This window comes from Chrysochloris asiatica, unplaced genomic scaffold, assembly GCF_000296735.1.
Source record: "Chrysochloris asiatica unplaced genomic scaffold, ChrAsi1.0 scaffold00150, whole genome shotgun sequence".
In the NCBI taxonomy this organism is placed as follows: Eukaryota; Metazoa; Chordata; class Mammalia; order Afrosoricida; family Chrysochloridae; genus Chrysochloris; species Chrysochloris asiatica.
In genome coordinates, this window is record NW_006408668.1 from 190,006 (window position 1) to 208,315 (window position 18,310).

Consider the following 18,310-nt stretch of genomic DNA (forward strand, 5'->3'; position numbering starts at 1 on the left):
GTGTTTTGTAGTTTTCCTTGTATAGGTCTTTTTTTCCTCTACTTAGATTTATTCCTAAATATTTCAGTCTTTGGGTGGCTATTGTAAATGGTATTTCTTTATTAATTTTCTATGTTGATCTTATACCGTGCCACTTTGCTGAATTTTCCAGTGAGTTCTAGTAGGGTTTATTTTTTGCTGAGTCTTTGGTATTTTCTATGTATAGGTTCTTTTCATCTGCAAATAGAGACAGTTTTACTTCTTCTTTGTCAATTTGGATGCCTTTAATTTCCCTATTTTGCCTTATAGCTCTGGCTAGGAGTTCCAACCCAATATTGAATAGGAGTGGTGCTAAAGGGCATCCTTCTCTGGTGCCTGTTTACAAAGGGAATGCTTTTCAGTTTCTCTACATTGTGAATGATGTTGACTGTTGGTTTTGTATTGTTGTTGTTGTCAGGTGCCATCGAGTTGGAACTGACTCATAGCGACCCCATGCACACCAGAATGAAACAATGTCCAATTCTGGGCCAACCTCACTACCGCTGCCACACTTGATGCCATCAATGATGCCACCTGTCCAATCCATCTCGTTGGGGGGTCTTCCTCTTTTTCTCTGACCCTCAATCTTACCCAGCATGATATATATGCTCTTAATTATGTGAGAAATTTCCCTTCAATTCCTACTTTTTTGAGTGGAATGGCTGTTGGATTTTATCAAATGCATTTCCTGCATCAATTGATATGATCATGTGGTTCTTTTCCTTTTCTTTATATATATAGTGGATTACTTTGATTGTTTTTATAATATTGAACCATCCTTGCATACCTGATATGAATCCCACTTGGCCATGATTTTTTGTTGTTGTTGTTTTGTTTTTTTGATGTGTTGCTGTTGGATTCGATTGGCTAGGATTCTGTTGAGAAGTTTTGCATCTATGTTCATGAAGGATATTGGTCTACAATTTTCTTTCTTAGTGATACCCTTCCCTGGTTTTGGTATGAGGGTTATGCTTGCTCTGTAAAATGTATTAGGAAGTTTTCTATCCTTTTTTATACTCTGGAATAATGTGAGCAGATTTGATGACAGCTCTTCCCTGAATGTTGGGTAAAACTTAACAGTGAAGCCATCTGGACCTGGACATTTTTTGGCTGGGAGTTCCTTGATGATCTGATCAATTTCTTCTTTTGTTATAGGTCTGTTCAAGTTTTCTACTTCACTCTGTGTAAGTTTATGTCAGTATGTTTTTCTAAAAATGTGTTCATCTCCTCTACACTTTCAAATTTGTTGGAGTACAACTCTTCATAGTATTCTGTTATTATAATTTTTATTTCCATTGGTTCTTATGTATGTTATTTGTGTTTTCTCCATCTTTACTTTTGTTAGATTTGCCATTGATTTGTCCATTTTATTAATACTTTTGAAGAACCATCTCCTTTAGATTCTTTCTATAGTTTTTGTTTTCTAACTTGTTTATTTCTTCTCTAATCTTTATTATTTCTTTTCTTCTAGTGACTATAGGTTTACTTTGTTAATCTGTTTCTAATTGTTGGATATGTTGTGTTAATATGCTGGATTTGGTTCTTTCTTCTTTTGGGATATGTAATCTATTGCAATAAATTGTTCTCTCAGCACTGCTTTTGCTATGTCCCAGTGATGTTGTGTTTTTGTTCTCATTTATTTCTAGGAACTTTCTGAATTCATGTTTTACTTCTTCTACTACTCAGTTGCTTTAAATCAGAGTGTTATTTAGTTACCATGCATTTAACTTTATTTCCTTGGTCTTACTATTGTTGATTTCTAATTTTACAGCATTGTGGTCTGAGAAGATGTTTTGTAGTATTTTGATGTTTGTCAATGCATGGATGCTTGTTGTTTGGCCTAGCACATGGTCTATTCTGGAGAATGTTCCATGTGCACTGGAAAATGAATGTGTACTGTGCTGTTGTTGGATTGAATGCTTTGTACACATCTATTAGTCCAAATTGGTTGATTGCATTGTTTAGTTCCTCTGTGTCTTTGTTGAGTTTCTTTCTCTATGTTCTATCCTTTTTTGAAAATGGTGTATTATAATCTTCCACTATTATTGTAGATTTGTCTATTTCTTTATTCAATTCTACTAAGGTTTGTTTTATATATTTTGGGGCTCTTTCTTTGGGAGTGTGTATGTTAATTATAGTATGTCATCTTATTCAATTGACTCTTTAATCAAAAGATATTGTCCTTCTTTATCTCTTGGGCTGATTTTTGCCTTAAAGTTTACTTTATCCAAGATTAGTTTTGCCACTCCTGCTTGTTTTTCATTGCAATTAGCTTGGCATATGTTTTTCCATACTTTAACTTTTAATCTGTTTTTATCTTTATACGTAAGTTACGTATCTTGCAGACAGCATATTGAAAGATCTTTTTTTTTTTTTTTTAATCCATTCTGCCACTCTCTGTGTCACTGGTGCATTTAATCTGTTGACATTCCGTGTAATTATTGATAGGAATGAAGTAATTGCTTTCATTATACTTCTTTTTGTGTGTGTGTGTGTGATGTTGGTTTCTTTGTTCTGCATGCCTTCCTGTCCTGAGGTCATGCTTCTTGTGCTGTCTCTTTTCAGTTTCTTGATAGTTTAAATGTTTCCATGTTCTTCTTGGATTTTCTTCTTGGATATGTTGTGAAGTATTAATTTTATTTTAGGTTACCCTGTATTCTATTAAATTTTCCTCTGTTTAAGGGCTGGGCAACTTGGACATTGGCTACCCAAAATGGGGAGGCTACAAAGGCAAGAAGTGACTGGCTTGCTAGCTTTCAAGAGGGAGCCTATATCCAGAGGGTGTGGAAGAAGGCAGAATCTCCACTGAGCAGTATTCAATCTGTCTGGGCAGGGCTGATGAAAGGAGATGTGGATAGGTCTCTTGTGATATAATAGTGAATAATTGTTACCCGGACTGACTGTGAGGGTTGGAAATGTAAAGGTAGATGTTTTGTAGTAAAAGGAGGGGAGTGATTGATTTTGCAGTCCAGGAGCGGAGATCCCTGAGACCATCAAGGGAGAAGAGTGGAGAGTGGGACCCTACCCAGAGAAGCAGCAATGGTAGAGATGGAGGCAGAGATGATGATGTGGAGAGATGGAGTGGCTGGGGACTTTAGACCCAGAGAGGGAAATGGGCTGTGTGCTGACAACCAGGGGGGCAGGTTTGCAGGGTATACCCTTTGGTTGGTTGATGATGCATGGAAGGGACTGTAACCATGACAATGAAACAATATACGATAGGATGAATGTATACCTAATGTTCTCCCTTGTAAACTATCACATAATTCACAATGTTGTTGTTGTTGTTGTTAAGTGCCATCGAGTCGGGTCCGACCCATAGCGACCCTCATTTAAAAAAAAATTTTCCCTGTTTAAAACAGTCTATTTAATCTTGAAACCTACCTGATCTCGTCACCACCTACATCTCTGTTCCTATGTTTTTACCTTCTTTAACATGTTAATCATTTGGATCATAGACTCACCTCTCAGATCCTTTCAATTTGTTCTTGTAGTTTTGTTCTGTTCTAAAGTCTTCCATCTGTCAACTACGTTCATGATGGTGTTGCCACATGAGCCTATCTCCAGGTGTTGTCTATTTTTGTTTGTTCTCAGTCCAAAGAACTCCATTTAGGGTGTTTTGAAGCAGTGGGTTGGCTATGACAAAGTCCCTTAGCTTCTGTTGATCCTGGTATGTTTTGATTACACCATAATATTTGATTGACAACTTTGCTGGAGAGACCATTCTTGGTTGGCAGTTTTTGTTTCATTCAGGGTTTTATATATGTTTCCCCATTGCCTTGTTTCCTGCATGGTTTCTGCTAAGAGATCCACATTTAATCTTATTTGCTTGCCTTTGTAAGAAACATTTCTCTTTTCCCTAGCTGATTTCAGGATTCTCTCTTTGTCTTTGATTTTGCTGAGATTGACTATAAAATGTCTCGGTAATTTTCTTTTGGGGGTCTATCTTTCCTGGGGTTTTTTCAGCTTCTTTAATGTTTATCTTCTCTTCTTTCAGGATATTTGGAAATTTTCTTCCAGCAGCCCTTCAACTATCTCCTCTGTGGTTTTCTTTGATTCCTCCTATTCCAGTACTCCAATAACCCTCAAGTTATTCATCTTTTTGTTGTCCCACATGAATCTTAGACTTATTTCAGATTTTTTATTCTTGATCTTCTGTCTTGGCAGTATTGAGAGATTTATCTTTAAGCTCTCTGATTCTGGCTTCCATCTCTTCAGTTCTACTCGTTTGCCCTCTCAGCGTGTTGTTAATTTCTGGTATCTTATTATTAATCATTTGGACCTCTTTTGAAAGTTTTGAGTTGTTTCCAATGTAATTTCTATCTTGATTGTTCCTGTAGCACTTTCCTGGTTTCTTTCTTATGTTTCTCAATCCCTCTGTGAAGTATTTGGATGCACTTCAAGATCATTCTCCTGAATTCCTTATTTTATCAGCCAGTTCCAAAACCTGCCCTCCTTCCAATGGGAATTCTAGGTGTACTTCCAGCTCATATGATGCAGCTACTCTATCTTGTTTCTGGACATGAGCTGAGATCTTCTGTTGTTTTGGAGGCATTTTCAATAATTAGGTATATTTTCAATAAATAGATGAATGTATGTTAGTATATTATTAAATTTTTGGTTGCCTCCTGGTAGATACAATCAAGAAATAGACTTCCCTTTTTGCTTCTCTTATTACTCAACAAAGAGTAATTTTGGCAAGGGTTGGTTATCTATGCTTCCCTGGTGTCTAGCAGCAGGTATTGGCTCTTGCCTGGATGGTGAGATTTTATAGGGTATGCTTGTAGCTTGGCTATATGTCCACAATTTCTGTCTCTTGTTGGGTAATACAGCTGACCGAAAAGTAAAAGGGGGACCTCAAAAAAAGCCAGGTTGGACACTAAAATCTATAATCACAACACACACACACACAATCTGTAGCAACATGTGAGTAAGATTTTAATGCCCCTTTCTTGACTTCTTGCCTTGAAGGCTGCCTGAAAACTTTCGAGATGTTTGGTCTCTTTTCATTTTTTTTTGACTGTCTTGCTCTGCTTAAGCACATTCAGGTGTTTATCTTAGTGGGAAACAGCAATTGACAAGAGCAGTTTTGAAGACCCTCCTATTTTAAGCTGTTCCTGTTGACTCCTCCTTCTCCTTCAATTTTGCACCCAGTGATCTTTGCTTAACAGATCCATGTGTGTGTGTAGTAGAACCATCCAGGGGTGGGGGGCTGTTCACTCATTCAAGCATCAACTCTAGGCACCAGAGTGGAGTTGTGCAGAGAAAGAAAGATAAATGAGTACACGAATATTTGTTCAAATTTTTATCTCTGAAGATCAGTCAGGTCTCTATGATGGGATTTCTCTCCTGCTCCCGTATCCTCTCCATTCCACTCCTGCATTCCATTTTATTAGACAACTTCCAATTTTCCTAGATTCATACTTTTAATATTCCATGTTATGGTTATTAATATATATTTGTAGCTGGGTTTTCTAATTTAAATTCTGCCCCATCAGTGAACAAATGTCCTAAAAGTTTTACTCCATCCATATCATGACAGGCAACTTTACTTTGAGGATGCAGTTCTTATCCAGTCACATTTCGAGTGTCTTCTAACCTGAGAAACTTAGCTTCAAGCATTATATCTCATAATGGTCCCCTGCTATTCATAAGGATTTCAGTGGCTACCCATTCAGATGTAGTCCAGCCCTCTTTCTTCTTAGTCAGTCTTGCTCTAGAAGCTCTGCTGAATCCCATTCACTTTGTGTGGTTCTGATGGTATTCTAAATACTAGTGACATAGCTTCCAGCATCACACCAACACACAGGCTACCACAGTACAACAAACTTACAGATGAGTGGTAAAAGGCAGTGTTGTTGTTAAGTGCTGTCTATTTTTCTTGTTGTTATGTGCCATCGAGTTGGTCACTCATTAGAGATGGAGCAGCTGGGGACTCTAGACGCAGAGAGGGAGAGGGGCCGTGTGCTGACAACCAGGCTTGCATGGTATATACCCTTTGGTTGGTTGATGATGCATGGAGAAGGCTGTAACCATGGCAATGAAATGATATATGATAGGGTGAATGTAAAGCTAATGTTCTCCCATGTAAACTATCATATAATTCACAATAAATAAAAAAAAAGAAAGAAAGAAAGCAATGTTGGGAAATGATTACAGAAAGCTTCTAAGCCTGTCTTCAACCTATAACTGATTAGAATACCTAAAAGGTGTTTCTACAACTTTCCCAGTGAAATAGGCTTCTTGCAGAGCCTTTGTAGTGTCTAGGACCTTAGATGGAATCCTGAGGCACATTCAGAACTTTCTGAGGTTGGATATCCCCACTAGAAAGGACAAGCAGACCAGTATGGAATAGCTAGAGTAACAGAAGATATATATTTAAAGAAAGATCAGCAAGCAAAATCCAAAACAAAAATGGCATTATGATTGGCTACTAGAAAAATAAGCAAGATGTTCACTGGGAAGCTATCAAGGCAAGCAATCAAGTTCCTTCATGACAAACCCCACTCTAAGACTGAACCTCTAAGGGAACACAGGAGCAGGCAAGCAAGCTTGTCTGGCAACCACTACTGGTGAGTGGAGAGGGGGAAAGGCAGCAATAAAGAAATGGGCTGAGTTCAACCACAGTCCATAGACTCCCATTGACCTGGAGATGAGAGAGAGAAGAGAAAGGGCTGGTTGGTCCAAAGTGTGGTGAGACCTGGAGACACCTGAGCCCATGGACAAGGACATAGCCACAGAAGGCTAGAGCTGAGAGTGAAGCATCCAGCTGATATGAAGTGAGGGGAGATGCACAATAACATCCAAACTTGCGGATGGTTTCCATTTGACCTAGCCTCGATGGCTTGATAATCAGAACTTGACTAGAGGAAGTTAAAAAAAAATTGATAAAGAAAATAAGGGTAAATTTCTACAATTTGATGAACATGAACTATACTTATGGAGGTAATAGCTCAAAATACCAACAGAGAGAGGAGGAGTCTTCACCTCAAATATCAATGCTATCCCCTCTGTATACAAGGTAGATAGTGACAGGCAACTTAGACATTGGCTACCTAAAATAAGGGGATGATAAAGGCACAAAGTGACTGGCTTACAAGGTTTTAAGAGAGAGTTTAGTTTAAAAGTGTGTGTATAAGAAGATAGACTCCCCACTGAATAGTTTTCATCTTGTCTAGATGGGTCTGGTAAAAAGAGATGGGGATAAGAGTCTTATGATTCAATAGTGAATATTTGTTATCATGACTAATTGTGACTGTCACAATTGTAAGCGTAGAAGTTTTGTAACAAAAATGGGAGAGTAGTTAATCTTACAGTCCAGAAACAGAAGACCCTAGACCCATCAAGGGAGAAGAGCACAAGCAGAATGTGAGACCTTATCCAGAGATGCAGTGACACCAGAGATGGAGGCAGAGATGGGGACATGGAGAAAGGGAGCAACTGAGGACTCTAGATTCATGGAAAGAGAGGGGCTGAGAGCTGGCCTCCAGGAGGTAGACTTGCAGAATGTGCCCTTTGGTGGTATAAATTATATATATGCCTGAGTGTTAAAAAAAAAAAAAAAAAAGAGCTAAAATGAAGAGAGAAATATTTTTAACTGATGGTACAGGTTGTTGTTGTTGTTATGTGCCGTGGAGTCAGTTTCGACTCATAGCGACCCTGTACAGGGTTTCCGAGGCTGTAAATATTTACAGGAGCAGAAAGCCTCATTTTTCTCCCATGGAACAGCTGGTAGTTTCAAACCGCTGAACTTGTGGTTCACAGCCTGATTCGTAACCACTACACTGAAGGGGATTATAATCAGTGTAATGAAACAAAGTATATGATTTGTTGAATGTAGAACGGATGATCTGCCCTGTAAACTTTCACTCAATTCAAAATAAAAACTTAAAAAAAATTATCAACCCTAACCTCAAAATATTGTTTTTCATGATACACAAAAAAATCCTTTTTTTTTGAAGGCATTCTTTAATGAGACTAAGGCTGAATATTACTGAATTAATATTACTAAGAGACTAAGGCTAAATATTACTGAAATAACTTCTCTACACCTACCTACTGATTGCAAGTTGTTGTTGGTAAGTACTGTTTAATTGATTGTGTTTCATAGTGACCCTGTATAGGGTTTCTGAGGAGCAGCTGGTGAGTTTGAACCACGAACCTTGTAGTTCTAATGTCATATTGCAACATGTTTTGCTTGGAATAAACCCATGTGTGCATGAACTGGAACCCTAATAGCAATTCTTTTTTATTTTCCCTCATATTTTACATATCATTTATTGCTAAAATTATATATTTAAATCTATATTTATATGTGTACTCACATAAATACTTATATTTACTTTCACATTTGTAAATATTCATATACTTAGATACATACATATAAGTCTTTTATTAGTAAATTGTTGTAGCTCAAATATTTGGTTTCATACTTTGTCTTTCATATTCTGTAAATAAATGCAAATGATTTTATTTGATCTACTACTGTTTGAGTTGTGAGAAAATGAATTGATTCTAGATTTCCCAAGACAATTTTCATTTTTAATATCTCACAAGAATATTCTAAATGTATTACATTAGCGATTAGCTTCAGAAATAATAAGAGCCAATTTTACTGAAGTGTTAGGTATTTTTCCTAGGAAATTTGCTAATGTATATAATCAAACCAAATAACAATAACAGAGTGATCATGCTGTTTTGCTTGATAGGTATTTAAATAAAACTCTTGTTTCATATTTCATGTTTAGTGAGAAAACTAATAATAACTCAACAAAGAAAATTCAGCAAATAGATGTTCTTATGGAACGTAAGTATCCTTCCCCTTTAAAGCCTGTAAGAGAAATCAGTGTGCCTAAGTGTTCATATATAAACAAGTTCATGTGAAACATACACACACTCATAGCACAAAGAATACAAGTCTGCATAACCTATGAAAGGAAGGCGAAGACCTAGAATGAGCTGAGTTTTTCAAGCATGTTAATAGTAATATTAACACTCTTTGCAGTAAGAAAATAAATCAAGGGATGAGAAAGCTATTTATTAAGGAAATACGTACTATTTGCTTGATGGGTTGTTGTTAGGTACCATCAAGTCAGGTCCAGTTCAGAGCATCCCTATGCACAGCAGAATGAAGCACTGCCTGGTCCTACACCATCCTCACAATTGCTGTTACACTTGAGCCCATTGCTGCTGCCACTGTGTCAATCCATCTTGTTGGGGAGCTTCTTTTTTTTGCTGACCCTCCACTTTACCAAGCATGATGCACTTCTGTAGGGTCTGGTCCCTCTTGATATCGTGTCCAAAGTATGAGAGACAAAGTTTCACCATCCTAGCTTCTAATGAGCATCCTGGCTGTACTTCTTCCAATACAGATTTGTTTGTTCTTCTGGCAGTCAATGGCACTTTTAATATTCTTCTCCAACACCACAACTCAAAATTCTTCTACGATTTTCCTTATCCATTGTCCAACTTTTATATGCAAATGTTGCTGTTAAGTGCCGTCAAGATGATTCCAACCTATAGTGAGACCCTGTATAGATCTCTTGAGGAGCAGCTGGTGGGTTTGAACCACTAACCTTACAGTTCAAACTGACCTTTCAGTCCAGGCATTATCCTGCAATGCCACGCCAGAATTCTAATGAGGTGATTGAAAATACCATGGCTTGGTTTAGCAAACTTTAGTCTTCAAACTGACATCTTTGTTCTTGAGCATTTTAAAGAGGTTTTGTGCAGCAGATTTGCCTAATGCAACATGTCATTTAATTTTTTTGTGTTTTATTGTGAATTATGTGATCACATAATTATAATAAATTTATTATAAGTATGTGATAACACAATTATGGGAAAACATTAGCTTTACATTCATTTTATCATGTATCATTTCATTGTCATGATTACAATATCCTCCATGTATCACCAAACAACCAAAGGGTATACCCTGCAAACCCGCCCCTTGATCATCAGCACATAGCCCCTCTCCCTCTCTGGGTCTAGAGTCCCTGGCTGCTCCATCTCTCCATGTCATCATGTCTGCCTCCATCTCTGGAGTCACTGTTTCTTTGGGTAGGGTTCTGCACTCCTCTCTTCTTCCTTGATGGTCCCAAGGACCTGAGCTCCTGGACTGCAAAGTCAATCACTCCCCTCCTTTTGCTATAAAATGCCTACCTTTACATTTCCAACCCTCACAGTCAGTACAGAATAGCAATTATTCACTATTTTACCACACTTGTCCTATCCACAACTCCTTTTGTCAGCCCCACTCACACAGAGTGGATACCACTCAGTGGGGATTCTACCTTCCTCCATCCTCTGGATCTAGGCTCCTTCTTGAAAACTTGTAAGCCAGTCACTTCTTGTAGTGCTCCCACCCCCCCTGAATTTTAAGTAGTCATTGTCCAAGTTGCCCATCCCTGTCTACTGAGGAGGTGGGAATGATCCTCGCTGTCATTTAATTTCTTTACTGCTGTATCCCTGTGTGTAGAGAGTGGATCCAAGCAAAATAAAGTATTTGGCAACTTCAGTCTTTTATGATATCATTTATTGGTCCAGTTGTGAGGAGTTTTGTTTTACTTTCAGTTATCAAGATTATGTCATCTGCATCTCACAAGCTGTTAATGACTCTTCCTCCAATCTGGATGCCACATTCTTTTTTGTGTAATTCATATAAGCTTCTTGAATTATTTGATTAGGGTACAAATTGAATGAACATGGTAAAAGAATGCAGCCCTGATGTACCTTTCCTGATTTTAAACTATTCAGTATCCCCTTGTTCAGTTCAAATGGCTGTCAGTTGGTCAATGTACAGGTTCCTCATGAGTGCAATGTGCTTATCACACAGTCCAGTGCTTATCCTACAGAGTCACCATGCACCCCCAATAAAAGACATTAAGTGGTAATATATTGATTAAAAGAGAACTTTAGGAAATCACAAGGATTCATTTAAAATCCTAAACCAATAAGCAATGAACATAACAAAATAAAAGAGTTATGGGTAATCGACAAACAAAGAAGATAAAGTGGAATCATAAAAATTTCTCAATCAAAAATAAATTATGACCCTTTTGGTTCTCTGAGCAGCACCATAGCGGTCGGCAAGAACAAGCGCCTTACAAAAGGTGGCAAAAAAGGAGCCAAGAAAAAAATGGTTGATCCATTTTCTAAGAAAGATTGGTGTGATGTAAAGGCACCAGCTATGTTCAATATAAGAAATATTGGGAAAACACTAGTCACAAGGACTCAAGGAACCAAAATTGCATCTGATGGACTTAAGGGTCGTGTTTTTGATGTGAGTCTGGCTGATCTGCAGAACGATGAAGTTGCATTTAGAAAATTCAAGCTAATTACTGAGGATGTTCAGGGCAAAAACTGCTTGACCAACTTCCATGGCATGGATCTTACTCGTGACAAAATGTGCTCCATGGTCAAAAAATGGCAGACCATGATTGAAACTCACGTTGATGTCAAGACTACAGATAGTTATTCACTTTGCCTAATCCGGAAGAAAATGATGGAAATCATGACCTGAGAGGTGCAGACAAATGACTTGAAAGAAGTGGTCAATAAACTGATTCCAGACAGCATTGGAAAGGACATACAGAAGGCTTGCCAGTATATTTACCCTCTCCATGACATGTTTGTTAGGAAAGTAAAAATGTTGAAGCCTAAATTTGAGTTGGGAAAACTCATGGAGCTTCATGGTGAAGGCAGTAGTTCTGGAAAAGCTACTGGAGATGAGACAGGTGCTAAAGTTGAACGAGCTGATGGCTATGAACCACCGGTTCAAGAATCTGTTTAAAATTCAGACTTTTAATGGTGACAAATAAAAGGTCTTATTTGTATAAATAAATAAATAAATAAATAAACAAACAAATAAATAAATAAATAAATAAATAAATAATAAGGAGATAGAAAAATAGAAAGCTAATTGTTGTTGTTGCTGATAGTTGCCATCGAGTTGATACCAACTCATAGCAACCATTAGCAAAACAGAATAAAACACTGCCCAGTCCTGAGTCATCCACACAATCATTGCTATTCCTGATTACAAAGGAACTCTGGCAGCATAGTGGTTACGAATTGGGCTGTGAACCTCAAGGTCAGCAGTTCGAAACTACCAGCTGTTCCACAGGAGAAAGATGAGGCTTTCTGCTCCTGTAAAGATTTACAGCCTCAGAAACCCTGTACAGGCTCGCTATGAGTTGGAACTGACTCCACGACACATAACAACAACAACATGCCTGAGTCCATTGCTGTTGTCTCTATGGCAATCCATCTCACTGAAGGACTTCCTCTTTTTCTCCAACCTTCCTTTTTACCAAACATAATATACTTCAGGGACTGGTCCCTCCTGACAATATGTCTGAATTATCTATCAGAGATGAAGTCTGGCCATTCTGGTATCCAAGAACCACTCTGGCTGTAATCTCCAAACACAGACCTGTTTGTGCTTTTGGGAGTCCGTGGTACTTTCAATATTCTGCTCAAACACTATGATTCAAATGCATCAATTCTTCTATGATCTTATGCATTCATTGTTTAACTTTCACATGCATATGAGGTTATTGAAAATACTATCGCTTGGGTAAGACACACCTTAGTCCTCAAAATGACATCTTTGCTCTTGAACACTTTAAAGAGGTCTTGTGCAGCAGATTTTCTCAGTGTAACATGTTTGATTTTTTGACTGCTACTTCCACGAGTGCTGATGCTGATCTGAGCAAAATGAAGTCTTTGACTACTTCAAACTTTTCTCCATTTACATGGATGCTGTTAATCAGTCTAGTGGTGAGGATTTTTGTTTTCTTTACATTGAGATGCAATCCATACCGAAGGCTATGGTCTTTGATTTTCATCAGTATTTTAAGTCCTCTTGACTTTCAGCAAGCAAGGTTGTATCATCTGCATATTGCAGGTTGTTAATGAGTCTTCCCCCAATCCTGATGCCATGTTTTTCTTCTTGGATTATGTGCTCAGCATACAGGTTGAATTAGTATGGGTAGAGAACACAATCCTGGCACACACCTGTCCTGATTTTAAACCATTCAGCATCCTCTTGTTCTATTTGAACTGCCTCTTGGTCTGTGAACAGGTTCCTCATGATCACAATGAAGTGTTCTGGAATACTAGTTCTATTCAATGTTGTCCATAGCTTACCATGATCCACACAATCTAAAGTCTTTGTATACTCAATAAATTACAGGTAAACATCTCTGCTTTCAGTCAAGATCCATCTGATATCACCAATGATACCCCTTATTCCATGTCCTCTTCTTAATCTGGCTTGAACCTCTGAAAACTGTCTGTCAATGTATGGTTGCAGTCATTTTTGTATTATCTTTAGTAAAACTTTACTTGCATGGGATATCAGTGTTATTGTCTGACGACTTCCCCATTTCATTACATCAACTCTATTTGGAATGGGCACAAATACGGATCTTTTCCAGCCAGTTAGCCAGGTCATTGTCTTTCAAATTTCTTTTCATTGATGAGTGAGTGCCTCCAGTGCTGCATCAATTTGTTGAAAGATTTTAATTTATATTCGATCTACTCCTGGTGCCTTGTTCTTTGCCATTGCCTTCAGTGTACCTTGGACATATTCCTTTAGGATCACTGACTCTTGATCATATGCTGTCTCTTGAAATGGTTGTACATCAACCATTTCTTTTTCGGGCAGTGACTACACATTCCTTCCATTTTCTTTTGATGCTTTCTGCATCATTCAGTACTTTTTCCATAGAATCATTCAATACCACAAGCCAAGGCTTGAGTTTTTTCTTCAGTTATTTTAACTTGAGTAATGCTGAGAGTGTTCTTCCCTTTTGGTTTTCTAACTCCAGGTCTTTGCATATTTCATTTGACTTTGTCTTTTTGAGCTGACCTTTGAAATTTTCTGTTCAGCTCTTGTACCTCCTCACTTCTTCCATATGTATGCTAGAGAACACATTTCAGAGACATCGTTTTGGGCTTTTCATTCTTTCTTGTCTTCTCAATGACATTTTGCTTTCTTTATGATGTTCTTGATGTCATCCCATAACTTTTCTGGTTTTTAGTCTTCACTGTATAATGCATCAAATCACTTCTTCAGATGATCTCTAAATTCAGGTGGGAGATGCTCAAGGTCATATTCTGACTTTCATGGACTTGTTTTAATTTTCTTCAGTTTCAGCCTGAACTTGCCTATGAGCAATTGATGGTCTGTTTCAGAGTCTCTCTCTGGCCTTGTTTTGGCTGATGATATGGAGCGTGTCCACCATCTCCTTCCACAGATATAGTCAATTTGATTTCTGTGTATTCCATCTGGTGAGGTCCATGTGTATAGTCATCTTTGATGTTATTTAAAAAAGGTATTTGCAATGAAGAAGTCATTGATCTTGCAAAATTCTGTCATGTGACCTGCAACATCATTTCTATCACCAAGGCAATATTTTCCAACTACTGATTTCCTCTTTATTTCTAACCTTTGCACTCCAGTTGCCAGTAATTATCAATACATCTTCACTACATGTTTGATAAATTTCAGACTGAAGATGTTGGTAGAATTCTTCAATTTTATCATCACTGGTGTCAGTGTTTGGTGAATAAATTTGAATAATAGTGATATTAACTGGTCTTCCTTATGTTGTTGTTGTTAAGTACCATGGAGTCAGTTCTGACTCATAATGACCCTACACAAGGTTTCTGAAGCTGTAAATGTTTACGGGAGCAGAAAGCCTCATCTTTCTCCCATGGAACGGCTTGGTTGTTGCTGACCTTGAAGTTAGCAGCCTGATTTATAAGCACTATGCTACCAGAGCTCCTTGGTCTTCCTTGTTGTTGTTAAGTCCTGCCGAGTCGGTTCCAACCCATAGCAACCCTGTATAGCGTTTCTGAGGAATGGCTGCTGAGCTTGAGCCACTGACCTTGCAGTTCAAATGATCTTGCAGTCTGGCACATTAACCCACAGTGCCTAGGTGTACTGATATTATCCTATCACACAACACTATACGTCAAGACAGATTTATCTATATGCACATTCAAACAAAAAGGATTAACTAATGGAAATTTTGCAAATACCAAGACCAAACTTTTCAGGAAAATCAAATCAAAGCCTGATGAGAAAACTTTATGCATCTATTTTAAGTACATTGTGAAAATTTCTTAAAAAGTTAAACATATTCATAGTATGAAACTCAGACATTCACTCTTGGTTATATACTCAATAGAAAATATGTTAATAGATAGACATGTAGAGAAATGTTCAGAGAAGTTTTATCTGCAAAAGTCATTAACTAGAACCAATCCAAAGTCCAACAAAAGGTAAATGGATTCACAGTAGTATATCCATATAATAGAATACTACTCAGTAATAACGTGGTGTGAGCTAATGATACAAATTACATTGTGAGTGACTTTCTAATCTAACCTTTTCTAGTGAGAAGATTTGGAAAAAATCATATTCTATGAATTTTTTTATTTTTTAATGTTTTATTGTGAATTATGTGATAGTTTACATGGGAGAACATTAGTTTTGCATTCATCCTATCAAATATCATTTCATTGCCATGGTTACATTTCACTCCATGTATCATCAACCAACCTGCACCCTGGTCATCAGCACACAACCCCTTTCCCTCTCTGGGTCTAAAGTCCCCAGCCACTCCATCTCTCCACATCATCATCTCTGTCTTCATCTGTAGTGTCACTGCTTCTCTGGGTACGGTCCTGCTCCCCGCTTTTCTCCCTTGATGGTCTCAAGGACTTCCGCTCCTAGACTGCAAAGTTATTCACTCCCATCCTTGCTACATAACATCTACCTTTACATTTCCAACCTTCACAATCAGTCTTGATAACAATTACTCACTACTATATCACAAGAGACCTATCCACATTTCCATTCATCAGCCCTGCCTAGACAGACTGGATACTACTCAGTGGAGATTCTACCTTCTTCCATGCCCTCTGGATCTAGGTTCCCTCTTGAAAGCTTGTAAGCCAGTCACTTCATACCCTCCCCACCCCCATTTTGGGTAGCAAATTTCCAAGTGTCCCATCCCTGTCTATACTGTGTATGGAGAGGGTGGAAATGATCCTTGCTTTAAAGGTTTTTTTTTCCCTCTTTTGAGCTACTGCATCCATAGATGTAGGTCAAGTTCATCAAATTGTATCAGATTACTCTTTTTTTCTTCTTCTTTCTTCTTCTAGTTGAGCTCTGATCATCCACTCATTGAAGCCAGGTCAAGTGGGTATTATCTGCAAGTGTGGGTGTTCTTATGCATATGCTCTCTCTTTTTATAAGATGGATGCTTCACTCTCCACTCTAGTCCTTTATGGCTATGTCACTGACTCTAGGCTCAAGAGTCCCTAGGTCTTGCAACACTGCTGGCCAACCAGGTCTTCACCCGGGTTTACAGGAGTGTATTGAATATTGTAGGGCTTAGCTTGCAACTTCATTACTGCTCACTCCCCCATATCAGTGATGAATGTGGTCATCAATCAGAACATGTATTCCCATTGAGTCTTAGTCTTGGAAGGGGGTTTGCTCTGAGGGGACCCACTACTTGCCTTGATGTCTCCTAGGCTAGAAACTTGCTTGTTCTTGTAGTAATCTGTGGGTCTGCCTATATTGTTTTGTATTTTTCCTGTCCATGTTTCTTTCAAGAAATATCTTCTGTTCTTGTAGCCAATCCAGGCTGGTCTGCTTGTCCTTTCAAGTGGAAATTTCCCACCTCTTAAGATTCAGATCTCCTCAAAATTTAAAGTGTGACAGTTTCCACTTAAGACCAAATGACCACCACTTGTCTGTCAGTTTGTCGTACTGTAGTGGCTTGTGAGTTGCTATGATTCTGAAGCTATGCTACTGGTATTTTAAATAACCAGCAGGGTTACCCATGGTGGACAGGTTTCAGATGAGTTTCCAGACACAGACAGATTGGGAAGAAAGAATGATGAACTACTTCTGAATCTTTAGTCACTGAAAACGTTATGAATAGCAGAGAAACACTGTCAGATATAGTGCCAGAAAATGAGCCCCTCAGGTTGGAAGACACTCAAAATGCGACTGGGGAAGAGCTGCCTCCTCAAACTAGAGTTGACAATGATAATGCAAATGGAGTAAAGCTCATGGGAGAAAAGCCCGCACGACCTTCATTCGCTGATGGGACACTATTCAAAAGGAAGAGAAACAGCTGTAAACATCCACTGAAAATTGGGACATGGAATGTACGAATTATGAATCTGGGAAAACTGGAAGTTGTCAAAAATGAAATGGAACGCATAAACATCAGTATCTTAGGCATTAGTGAGCTGAAATTGACTGATATTGGCCATTTTTAATCTGACAACAACATGGTTTACTATGCCGGGAATGATAAATTGAAGAGGAATGATGTTACAGTCATTGTCAAAAAGAACATATCCATACCAGTCATAAGGTACAACGCTGTCTGTGATAGGGTAATATCCATGCAACTACAGGGAAGCCCAGTTAATACCACTATTATTCAAATTTACGCACCAACCACTAAAGCCAGTGAGGATGAAATAGAAGAATTCTACCAACTTATTTAATCTGAAATTGAGCAAACATCCATTCAAGATGTAGTGATCATTACTGGTGATTGCAATGCAAAAGTTGGGAGCAAAGAGGAAGGACCAGTATTTAGAAAATATGGCCTTGGTGATAGAAATGATGCTGGAGATCACATGATAGAATTCTGCAAAACCAATGATTTGTTAATTTCAAATACTTTCTTTAGACAGCAAAAGTGACAACTATACACATGGACCTCACCAGATGGAAAAGAGACAGTGGAAAAGCTCCATATCATCAGTCAAAACAAGACCAGGGGCAGACTGTGGAACAGACCATCAATTAGTCATATGCAAATTCAAACTGAAACTGAAGAAAATGGAAACAAGTCCACAAAAGCCAAAATATGACCTTGAATATATCCCACCTGAATTTAGAGATCATCTGAAGAACATATTTTATACATTAAACACTAAAGACCGAAGATCAGAAGAGTTGTGGGATGACATCAAGAAGATCATACGTGAAGAAAGCAAAAAGTCATTAAGAAGACAAGGAAGAAGGAAAAGCTCAAAATGGATGTCAGAAGAGACACTGAATCTTGCTTTCCAGCATAGAGATGCTAAAGCAAATGGAAGAAATGAGGAGGTACAAAAGCTGAAGAGAAAATTTCAAAGATCAGTTCGAGAAGATAAAGTTAAATATTACAATAAAATATGCAAAGATCTTGAGTCAGAAAACAAAAAAGGAAGAACACACTCAGCATTTCTCAAGCTGGGGGAACTG

General features: G+C 38.0%; 1 pseudogene; it reads left to right on the forward strand.

Moving 5' to 3' along the window:
• Positions 1-3,933: 3,933 nt before the first annotated feature.
• Positions 3,934-11,812, forward strand: LOC102812820 (annotated as a pseudogene).
• The last annotated feature ends 6,498 nt before the right edge of the window (positions 11,813-18,310 follow it).